The 12,970-nt window shown below is 35.7% G+C and overlaps 1 protein-coding gene across 1 annotated transcript in view; it reads left to right on the top strand.

Moving 5' to 3' along the window:
* The window catches only part of LOC106134031 (Krueppel-like factor luna), a 69,129-nt gene that overhangs the window by 1,941 nt on the left and 54,218 nt on the right, over nucleotides 1–12,970 (top strand). The gene's annotated exons all lie outside the window — the stretch shown is intronic.

Raw genomic sequence — 12,970 nt, 5'->3', positions numbered from 1 at the left:
ATATTAGGTTGAAGATGCTGTTGACTTTGTTCTGCTAGACCAGATTGGTAATCAAAAGTCAGAGAACTAGCAATAATAATAACTGTTAATCAAAAGCCAAATAAAAGTACAATTTGATTGAAAACCAATCACATTTAAATTAATAGATGGAAGTGTACAAAACATTCACAATGCTATAGAATGTACGCTCGACATTGACACAAACTTGAATTAAAAGCTAAAGTTCATCAGTTGTGTCATTATTATTTTACAGGGGGCTTTCACAGTGCAATGCCATGAGGCGATTAACTTGCTGACCGTGTTGTGAATCCACGGTGTGCAGAGAAATTAAAGTCACACATGTTTCGTATCGTTTCCTGTTTAAGCTATTACTATAGAGCAATGATTGATATATGGATGATATTATGATTTGGCGTCTACTTAGTCAAAGATGAAAATAATATTTAAACTTTTTGTTTTGTTGTTATCTGCTATCTTGTATTTCCTAGTGCCTAATTTACTTAAATACTACCTTTTCTTATTTTTAAAATATCTTGTGAATTCAATCTATTTTAATTACTCTTTTAAATACTCATTGACGATAACACTAAATCAACCAATTTTGATATCGAAACTTCAACCTTCATACTCAAACTAGACAAAAGACTGCAAAAATCGGAAAAATACCAATTCCTATGAGAAGAACATATTTGCTTAATACTAATTAAAATAAAATAAACGTTATTCCTTTTGATAATTTTTGATTTACATTTAGGTTCTTGGTAGACAGAATATGCTTAAAACAGTAGTCTATTGTTTGTTTTCATATTGTGTTTTATAGGTATGTTTTATATTGTAGTTAACTCATAATAGAAACATGTATTTTCCTGATTTCAATGCGAATTTTGTATACCTAACATTGTTTTTGAATGACATCATCCTCACGCTCCAAAACGTTCGTATATCTGCATAAGCGAATTTTTTTGGGAACATTTCTGGTGACTTTATCATAAATTTAAGCCTGAACGTTAATGTTGAATGAATTTGGGCAACAGTATTTACCTTTTGTTTATTTGCAGTTGTGTTATTCTACATTTCAACTCAATAAAATTATAATTTATTTCAAATCTGTTATAAGACTGTACCGCATTCTACAAACAACATGACGAAACTCATTTTAGTAAAGTACTTATAAGATTTATGGATTCATTTGCAGAGTCACAGCAAATTTCAAGTATAAGTTTCTGTTCTATGCTAGCAATAAAATAAATACTTCATGACAAAGATAATATAGTTTTGTCCCAAAGCAAATGCCCGATTTCGTTCTTAGCAAATTCCTCGTAAGCTTTGTAATTGGTAAGAAAGAATGTGGCTTTTTAAAATTATTTCGAAATGACAGACACTTAAATCTCTTGGATATTTAGCAAGATTTTATTATTAATACCTACATATATTTCAGTTAACCATTTATTTATATATTCATATTTTTGCGTCGATGGTCTAATAGGTAAGGTGGGTTAGAATGTGTGATGCGCAGGCACAGGTTCATATACCACTTCAACCATGTACCACTGACTATATTCGAACCTATGTACATTACAGTTTAAATGCTAACCCTTGCTCTTACGGCGAGGGTACAAAAACATATTGAGAAAACCTATACATTCAGGCAACTGGATGTATAACCATGATAGATCCAATACGGGTTAGGTTTACCTGCAAAGTTTGCGGAGGTCAGATGGGAGTCACTTCAAAGACATACCCCGATCTTCTTTCTAGAGCAATGCAACTGGGACTAAAGCCAGGAGGAAAAATTTCATAACCTTTCAATCTAAAGCGATAATTTTATGAGCAAAGATATAAAAAATAAAAATCCTTTCAAGATGGAAGAAGAAATATTGAAAGACGATCGGAGCGGAGAGTATAATGGGCAAGCTAAAGTTAGAGAGAAAAGTAATCTTATTAACAGGTATTATAAATCTAGATTTGAATGACGCAAGAACTCTAGAAAAAGGCTTAAAGAAATACGATTAAATTCGATTGAATCATTTTTCTATTTCAATTGGATTAAAAAGAAAGTCACAAAGTTTTTCCAGCAAAGTTAATAAAAAGTTAGTTTACCCCCGACGGGAAATAATTGCGATGGCGCAGGAAATAACTGTCGCAGAGAAATTTTTCATTAGCCTGCTCCATTGGCTGGTTCATATTTTATTGATGTTTTCACTGGATATTGAATTCCTTGCGAATTTTGAGGAATTTTTCGCTAACTTTGCATCGAGAGTCGCAAATTTATGTAAAACTATGTCATAGAGATAAATTGAAAAAGCTGTAATATCAATAACGAAATTTGGTAATGTATGTTAATTTTATTAAAATATTGCAACGTTTAGTTCTACGTTCGTGTTTAGTGTTCGTGAGTGCTTAACACCTAGCCAACGAAACTCATTTAACCAAAATCTACTACTGAGTTTCATTTCAAAGCCTATTAAAATTGTTTATTTGAACAAATACTGAAGCCAGACTTTCTTGTGTTTATTTTTATCTTAAATTTCTTTCCGCATCATATAAAATTCACGCTACTCGAAACGAAACGTGATAACTATAAATAATCTGTGCTACCGATTAGCCGCGACTTCTAAATAACGTTTTGCCCAAAAAAAATGTGGATCTCGGTAGGATAGGCCAAGTATCCGTCTTCCCATTGCATGGTGGTCAACTAATACAATTTCATTAGTGTCACTTTTCCCATGGGAAACATTCCTCAGTCTCGCAGTATATGCCATTCACAAAAACCAGAAGAGCACGTCATGATATCCTTAAAATTCAATGTTATTAGTGGTGATAAAGCTTAACGTGGCCTTTCAGTCTTCAACACTGTTGGCACTTTCTACCCCGCAAGAGATATAGATGTGATGTGAGATGTGTGTCATGTATGTATTAGTGGTATACACGGAAATTTATTTACCTAGCACAGAGCATTGAAGTGCGCAGTTACAACAGCTCAATGAATGCTGGTCCGCAAATGTAAATCGGTAGAATTGTAACAGCAATTTAGACACGGATAGTCAGTCATGCGATGAAAATAAGAATAGAAAAATTACTCGTGCAAACACCGTGCCGTGTGATAGAAGCGAAATTGTTAGCAGGTATATTGGCAGGACCAATTAAAGTCGTAAATTTCGATTCTTAATAACTTTTGAACCGAAGATTTTGACATTAATTTCATATTAATATGAAGAGAGATGAAGATAAAAGTTCACCACGGATTGATTTTATTTTTCATTAATAATAAAAAGAACTTAAGTAAGAAAGGACATTTTGTACAGAAATGAGAACATTCCAATTAATTCTACTATCTACTCACAAAAAAATAATTTTGATTAAAAAGAAAACTTGAGTCAAATCATCAGGGTTGTTCCATTCTATTGCCAAACAAATAACACGAACAGATCTTGTAGAAAATACACTTTACAAAATTGAAGATTTTGCTATACTTTAATACAACTCTCTAAGAATGTTTTCATTGTGTACTTAGTCTGGGCGACAATCTAGTATAAAGTCACACAGATTGGAGTTAGCATCAGAGCATCTTATTATGGAATATACCAGATTACAGGATACTAAATCAACAATAATTAATTGTATAATAAGTACTTATTTAAAACTGGTTAAACTGGCAAGACATAAATATGTAGCGGGAGCGATGATTCGGCTCGACCGCCACCAAAGGGAAGATCTTCCGCCAGGCTAGGTGTTATGCCTGGGGATCCGCGCAACACACGATGTTGTTTCGGAGGTTGTATATATAGCTCCAATCCGTGAAATCTCTGAAATCGCGATTTAGATTCCTCGCTGCTATTGGTTGAGCGCGTCAATTTCTTCGCGATGATTGACAGTTTTATGAGATTGGATGTTGTGACGAGTGGCGTAGAGATGTCGCCACAAATACTTACATGGTCTATGGATACTACTTCTTCTTCTTGGCAATAGACCAATGGGTTACATCCTGACGTCTCTCAAGAGGAGCACGGAAGAAAAAACGCCCATGATCCAGGCATAGTTAAATCATTATTTTTCATATGCCGTGTGGTTCCCGGCATCAATACAAAAAAGAATAGAACCACTCCATCTCTTTCCCATGGATGTCGTAAAAGGCGACTAAGGGGTAGGCTTATAAACTTGGGATTCTTCTTTTAGGCGATGGGTTAGCAACCTGTCGCTATTTGAATCTCAATCCTATCTTAAAGCCAAATAGCTGAACGTGGCCCATCAGTCTTTACAAGACTGTAGGCTCTGTCTACCCCGCAAGGGATATAGACGTGATTATATGTATGAATGTAAGTATGTATTATTTTTCATGATGCGACTCCTGTCTAACCCACAAAACCTTTTCAGTGGAATCTGATTCCTGAATATGTGGACTGGAAAAGATTGCATTAGCGATAAATCCGCCTTTTGTACCATCTCTGTCTCTCTTGTGCTGTTTTGTATGTTTTACATCTAAGGTGCAATAAAGAGTTTACATAAATATGTTCACGAATCCAGTTACCTGAATGTGCTGGTATTCGCACGATGATAAAATTTAAGAAGAGTTAGTTTTTTCAATGTAAAATCATCAGTTAGCAATCGACATATGTATCTACACGATTAACAAAAGAGTCACATCTAACTTTATTACTGCAATAGGATTTGAACCTGTTGCCCGTATCTTATGTGCACCACACTGTATTGGGACTCTTTTTAGACTACAGCCCTTGCAACACCAAATCGATTCCCGTTCGGTAAATCATAATTTCCACTTCATACCATGCTCTAAATATAGTTTCATCTGAGGCATGGTAATCATTAAATATGTGCGTGCTATTTGCATCCACCGCATAAGTTCTGTTGATGTATCAATTGCCAAAACTAGGTTAGAAACTCTTTGATTTCATCGGGAAATATTTTTGTACTTTTGAACACAACGCGTGTTGAACGCTTAAACAACTTGTAGCTAAGGTTTTATTATATTAATGTGTAAAGTAATTTATACATATATACACTCTTATTTATATTTCTTTGCGGGGTAGACAGAGCCAACAGTCTTGAAAAGACTGAAAGGCCACGTTCAGCTGTATGGCTTTATGATGGAATTGAGATACAAATAGTGATAGGTTGCTAGCCCATCGCCTACAAGAGGAATATCAAATTTATAAGTCTTTCCCTTAGTCGTCTTTTATGACATCTATGGAGTGGTCTTATTTCTTTATTTCATTAGTGCCGGGAACCACACGGCCCTATGTATAAAGATAAAGTGCGAAAGTCTGTCACAGCAAGACCGCCAGACCAATTTAAAAAAAATATGTTTCATGAATACAGTAAATCATCTGACAAACAATGGTAACTTTAATATATCAATTCCCACGGGAACGAGGCTCCGGGTAAAAGGTTTCAATAAATATTTACCTACAAAATGTTATATCGGGCGGGAACGTTGACATCTTTGATACTGCAATTCGTAATATTGAAGTTATATTTTGATATTGGAAAATTTTATGATAAATCCATACTTAAATGCTAAGTTCAAAGACTTGCAACTCCAGCTCAGGCTTGTTTCTGGTGAAAAGAATTGCCATAGCTGTCCAGCGTGCGGCAAGTGTTCTGGGCACCTTTTCACCGGAAACTCTAAAGGGTGGGTCGTAATAAACAACTTCACCTTAATAATTATTAATAACTAGCTGTGCCCGCGACTTCGTCCGCATGGAAAAGTTATTTTGGGCATCATTGAAGCCCACAAGGATGAATAATTTTCCCCGTTTTTTTTCACAATTTCCATTATTTCTTCGCTCCTTAAAGGCGCAGCGTGATGTTATATAGTCTAAAGCCTTCCCCGATAAATGGTCTATTCAACACAAAATGAATTTTTCAATTCGAACCAACAGTTGAGATACAAACAAACAAAATCTTCAGCTTTATAATATTAGTATGGATTTATTCACCTAAATAATTGTAATGCTTAATTATATAAAGTATACTAATAAGTTATATGAAGCTAGCTTGTTTTTATTTTCGTTTTTCTCTCAGACGCTCAAAAGTTTCTGTAACAGAGTTTATTACTGAATCATGATATGTCAGCTGTCCAAAACATAGTGACCTTAGTCGGCCGGCTAATTGTTCTTAATTAACTTTAATCTACGTCGGGTTATCGCAACATACCACAGTGTAAGTTACTCTTGTATGATTACCCACATTTTCTACTAGTTAACCGACTTATAGGCGATGGGCTAGCAACCTGTCACTATTTTAATCTCAATTCCATGCTAATATTATAAATCTGAAGAGTTTGTTTGCTTGAACGCGCTCATCTTTTCGCGTTGAATAGACCATTTATCGAGGAAGGCTTATCTATACGACGCGGACGAAGTCGCGGGCACAGCTAGTTCTATTATAAAGCCATACATTTGAACGTGGCTAATCAGTTTTTTCAAGACTGTTGGCTCTGTCTACCCCGCAAGGGATATAGATAAGAAAAAGTTGAATCCCAAGTTTATAAGCATATTCCTTGATCGGCTTTAAACATCCATGGAAAAGAGATGTAGTGGTCCTATTCTTGTCTGTATTGGTGCCAGGAACCACACGACACATTGAAGCTGTGTGGAAGCAAATTTACCTTTAACCCTTTAAACCAATGCCGGAACAATATTTCGCTCTATATTCCGCTCGTAAACGTATTAACACTAAAGTGCTGTGTATTCTGCACTCTGAATACGCCATTGGCCGTAAATCTACAAACATTATGGCAATAATTTGCCGTGCGGTTCCCGGCACCAATAAAAACGAAAATAGGACCACTGTCTTTTTTCCATGGATGTCGTAAAAGGCGATTAAGGGATAGGCTTATACACTTGGGATTCTTCTTTCTAGTCGATTTGCTAGCAACCTGTCACTATTTGAACCTCAATTCTATCTTGAAGCCAAATAGCTGAACGTGGCCTATCAGTCTTTTCAAGACTGTTGGCTCTGTCTACACCGCAAGGGATATACACGTGATTATATGTATGTATGTATTATGGCATTAGACAGCGTGTAAACCGATTAAACACCCCTCGGGGTTCGAATCCCGGTTCGTGCATGATTGATCATCTGCTTTACGTCCGCATTTGATGTTGATTTGTTGATTTTAGCGTCTACTCGGAGCTCGGTTTAATGGAGTCTGCTTCGTAATGCATACATACATACATATACGGTCACGTCTATATCCCTTGCTGGGTAGACAGAGCCACCAGTCTTGAAAAGACCGATAGGTCACGTTCAGCTATTTGGCTTAATGATAGAATTGAGATTGAAATAGTGACAGGTTGTTAGCCCAAATGATTTCTATTTTAGCTCTAATGTTTACTGTTTGTTACTTGTGTTTGATTAGTTACATTGTGAAGTTGACGTTTTGACAATTATTAAGCGATATATAGTATCCTATAGTAATGAATAAAAATGTTGAATTTTGAATTTATGGAGCTGCAGTCGAGCGGTTAAACAACCCTACGAGCCGCGATGACCAGCTTCAATTCCTACCGCGGAAATGTGCTAAGGACTCTTTTTGTTATGTACATACATTAGTTTGATTACTAACATATACATACATAAAAGAAACAGAATGTGTTACCAAGATATATAAAGGATCAGTTTAATGATTTTTCTCAAGTTGCATCATTCAAATCATTCTCCTTTATATACCCGAAACCGCCGAGCTTGCATAAAGAGAGTTATGAATGTGGATGAAGCGAAGTGAGTGTGCAGAGATCGTGGCAAGTAGAAAGATGTAGTCTCTGCCTACCCCTCCGGGAATGAGGCGTGATTTAATGTATGTATGTAGGTATGAATGTTTAAAACAAACATGACTTCCAAACATTGTTGATTGATAATAAAATACTACACACGTACAAATTCTGAGAACCGTTATCAGTTACAAGCAATTCTTATCAGTTATTTAGATATATGCTTTACGATCAGCTGATTCTGATTCGTAACAGTAGGTACTAACTTGCATCGATTACATGCATACATATTATCATGTCTATAATCCTTGCGGGGTAGACACAGTCTAAAAAGACCGATGGGCCATATTGCAGCTGTTTGGCTTAATGATAGAATTGAGATTCAAATAGTGACAGGTTGCTTACCCATCGCCTAAAAGATGAATCCCAATTTTTTTAAGTCTATCCCTTAGTCGCCTTTTACAACTTTTTTTTGGGTGCCGTAAACCACACGACACTAGATCGATTGCAATGATTAATTGATTTGTTCGGGTTGTTCCGTATTAACTGCTTCTCTTTCCGTGCAAAAGGTAAAAATCTATCAAGGGAAATTCTAATAAACTTAGGATTCCTCTTTTACGCAATCGGCTAGCATCCAGTTACTGTTTCAGTCTCAACTCCACCATTAAGCCATACTAGCTGAACGTGGTCTTTCAGATTTTTCAAGACTGTCGGCTCTGTCTAACAAATAAGGAATAAAGACGTGATTTTATGGGTTGTACTTTTTTTTTAGTTTAAATGCTTTAGTCTGAGAACATTTTACTGAAATTTTATGTAAGTCTGAAGTCAAATTTTAAGTAAATTGTATAAAAACTATTACCTTATTAAGAACTAACTATTACCTTAATAATCTTTTAAGGTACTTCTCATTTTGATAATGCTAACGATGTTCTCAGTCATAAATTAAGTCAGTTCCCGTCATTGTCCAGTCAATAATATTCTTGTAATAACCTTTATTGCTGCTTTACTTGGTTCTACCTGGGCACTTTTTGGGTCAACATTAATAATCGCAAAATCCCATATTTTTAACCGCCTTCCAAAAAAAGACATTTCTCAATTTCACCTGTTTGCATTTATGTTTGTTTGTCCGCGATTATCCAGCGTTTCGCTGAACCGATTTTGAAGCTGTTTTTCGAAAAGTGTTTGTTACACTTAGTAGAAGGTTTAAGAATTTTAAACGACTTCAAAAAAGAATCGATTGAAGGCAGTTCTTTAATTACATAAATTATTATACATTTAGTCCACCAACGTTCTTACTCTGTACGTAATACAAATTTTGGATAAAATACATCACGAACAACATATTTATCTTTTGGGTTTTCGGCAAAAGTTGATATCAAAGATAATATTTATTTATCTGTCATTTCATCACACGTTATAATTTTGTAACGGGATCAACTCTAGAGACTCTTGTAAATTGTACATTTTATATATACAGGGTTACTAAGAAAATATCAACTATAACATCACGCTTAAACTATTAGGAGCGAAGAAAAAAGGAAAAATGTAAAAAAAAAAACGGGGAGTTATTCATCCTTGAGGGTTTCAATGATGCCCAAAAATACCTATTCCACGCGGACGAAGTCGCGGGCACAGCTAGTTCATATATATGATAGAATTAAGTGCCTCTGTTTCGACATAGGTTAGCTAAATGCCGGATGCGTTCCAAATAAACAATTTACCTATTCCCTGATCAAGCCCTTTAGTTAAAAATACACAACACTTCGAACTAAAATAAAATCTGAACAGAATTAATACCTGCGATAGCAATACGAATCTCAACTAATATGGTATATGCGAAAGTTAGTTTATTTGTTGTTATCTACTGAATCAAACTTCTTGCGTATATTCATACGAGTATAATTAAGAATCTGGAGAAGGACTTAGGGTACTTTCATCCCGGTAAAAACTATAGTTCCCTTGGGATTCGCACGTGCAGGTGGCCCTTAATAACAATGATAAAATATTGGGCTGCGAACTGAACTAACAAAATTTTTGATATAATAACACATGCCAATATTCTAAAATTATAGTATCATCTGTGTGGTAGATTAGAAAATTCTTTTTACTGGAAATGTAGGCAGAGTGTATTCCTCAACTTGGCAAGATTCTTCACAAAATTGCAAATTTTCGTAGTTATAAATTATTAAGTACTCGCTTAATAATTTCACTACACCCCTTGGCTCTACCCACCCTCCGATTTTACGAGCCGAATTGTGGGAGGAGTTCGCTTCGTCAATTTATTAAAATTTATGCGTTTTTTAGCATTTGATTTCTCTATCACCTGGAGCAGGATGTGTGATCATGGATCCAATACTGGTTAAGTTTACCTGCAAAGGTTACGGAGGTCAGATGAGAGTCGCTTCGTGTAAAAACCTGACTCACTCAATTCAGGATCCATGGTCAAAGGCATGCCCCGGGCTCCTCTACAAAGTACTAAAGCTAGGAGGAAAATAATTTCTCTATCAGCTAATCCATTCTTAGTTCCTTACAAATATCTATATTCTTAATTCTGTACCAGTTGTGTCCGCGACGTCGTTCGCGTGGTGCATTAAGTAAATTCTGCTTTAAACATATTGTTAACAGTACAGACCGCCTCTCTGTAAACGTTATTACTAGTAGTGTCTCGTGTTACTCAACTCTTATTCTAGTTTTTATGAAATACGATTTATTGCACGTTATTTCATATACGTTACTGAAAAATCCGTAAGGTTTTAATTCTGTTTTCATTTTATTCCGCGCCAATTTTGTACAAACAGACATCGCTTGCGCAATGTTTAATGTACTGAGTGTATTATTTCGTCAAAGATTGATTTTGACCTGACTACGATTGAAATGACTTATCCCGACTTCTCAACCTTTCATATCCTGACCTCCATACTAAAATATTACGTATTAATCTTAGGTACTATAAATCCATACTATCACAACATTCCCCACTAATATTAAATAGGAAAGTTAGTTTGTTTATTATCTTTTCACGCATTATCTTCTGCACCAATCTTCTAGAAATTTATCTTATAATTTTTCGCGTATATATAATTAAGAGTCTGGAGAAGGGCATAGAGTAACTATTATCCTGGTAAAAACTAAAGTTCTCGTGGGACTTGCGATAAACCTTTATTCTTTTGTAGGTAGATGACACTCAAACTACTTACTACTTTTTGTCTGAAGGCGCAGAAGAACGGAAGAAGTGGACAGAGAAGTAGGAAAGCGGACCCTAGTCCCCTCGGGGCCTCGGCATAATGGGAACACGCTAAGCTAATAGAGATGCTTCTCTTTTTCTGTAAAATTAAGTATCGATACGCTTACTGTATAACATGACACATAACAAACAAATTGATAACGTGAACAGCGATAATAGGAATTAATCATTCTTCCCGTATGTCTGTCACATAGTTATTTGCAGATAACTTGGCTAACTTAGTTCAAAACGCGCTAGTTTTTGTCCTAGGCTTCGTTGACTTCGGACAGACGGGAGTCGCTTCGTGTAAAACCTGAGTATAATCCAGAATCGCATGCAGAAGTCATGTATCAGGGATGTTATTGGTATTTCCCGACAGAAGTGTGATAATACAAGTCACCTCGGCAATATTCGACCGCGCAGAATAACGCAACTTACCGTCGAATCAAAACGAATGTAAACTCAATCAAATAACGACCTTATTACAAGAACATTAAACTTAAAATCTAATAACAAAATGTGTTCCGCTATCTCGCTCATAACATCGTTACAGTTCGCAGGTTCAAATGGTGCGCTCTGATTGGTTGAACCGTTCGAATATTTTCGCGCTTTATGTACAAAATTTTTACTTTTGCGTAGTACATCGTCGGTGTAACTTTAGTATGTATGTTGTATAGTGATACTGTATGACATTTCGACCTGCGTATGTCCTTAACGATGAATCATATCATATTTATACATGTTGCCTGCCATGTTGTGAGTCAACTGGCCACATTCCGAGAAGCCCTTCACTTTGTTTTCGTTGTAATAATTACATTTTACACACGTTCATATTACGTCTTTATGTCTTACGGCGTAGACGGAGCCTTGAGTCGCATGCAAGTGAACATGGGAATGTTGGAAAGGCCTAGAGGAACGTACAAACATGTATACATATAGTAAAGCCTATATCTCTCGCGGGGTAGACAGAGCCTACAGTCTTGAAAAGACTGAAGGCCACTTTCAAGTGTATGGCTTTTTGATGAAATTGAGATTCAAATAGTGACACATTGCTAGCTGATCGCCGATAAGAGGAATCCTAACTTTATTATACATACATACAAATAATCACGTCTATATCGCTTGCGGGGTAAACAGCGCCAACAGTCTTAAAAAGACTGATAGACAACGTTCAGCTATTTGGCTTTAAGATAGAATTGAGATTCAAATAGTGACAGTTTGCCAGCCCATCGCCTAAAAGAAGAATCCCAAGTTTATAAGCCTATCCCTAAGTCGCCTAAGTTTATTATGCTTGTCACTTAGTCGCCTTTTATGACATTCATGGGAAAGATATGGAGTGGTTCTATTCTTAAGTGCCGGAAACCACACGGCACATGATGCGTTTATTCGTTAATGAGCTCGAATGAATATTCATGACTTTGTATGTAAGACGCTCTCGAGATTTTTTGGTGGCCTTTGTAAAATCCGATTGATGTTCAAACAGGATTAAATTAATCATGTAGGTACAGCAGAAGGAATTTTCTACAACGCATTATGTTGTCCTAAATACGCCAAATACATTACAAATACATCATCATCATTACATTACACATATGTAATCAGCATTGCCCTTCAAATTGGGAATGCTGCCAGCCTTCTAGGCACACTACCGCGTGTTGATGCTATGCAGAGACTGTACAATTTGTAAATTAAATTTTAGTTTGTAATCTTCTTTTTACCTTTTTCTTTCTTTTTTATAAGTTGTTTTAGTTTTAATTAGAGTTCATTTTAATTATTATTTGTTAAACCTAAATAAATGTTACGTCATATAAAAAAGAAAAAACCTACATTATATACTTAAAATCACTAGGGCAAACAGAGACATCTTTTCAATTGCCACTTTATTACTATATCGTCTGTCTACCCCTTAAGGAATATAGCGTGGTATAAAAGCAATTATGATATAATTATGGATTCGTTTCATTATTATTAGAAACATGACATGAGTCATAAGGTCCTAACGGTTGACCCCACT

The sequence above is a fragment of the Amyelois transitella genome, chromosome Z (genome assembly GCF_032362555.1).
Source record: "Amyelois transitella isolate CPQ chromosome Z, ilAmyTran1.1, whole genome shotgun sequence".
In the NCBI taxonomy this organism is placed as follows: Eukaryota; Metazoa; Arthropoda; class Insecta; order Lepidoptera; family Pyralidae; genus Amyelois; species Amyelois transitella.
This window is presented reverse-complemented; position numbering and strand designations above follow the sequence as displayed.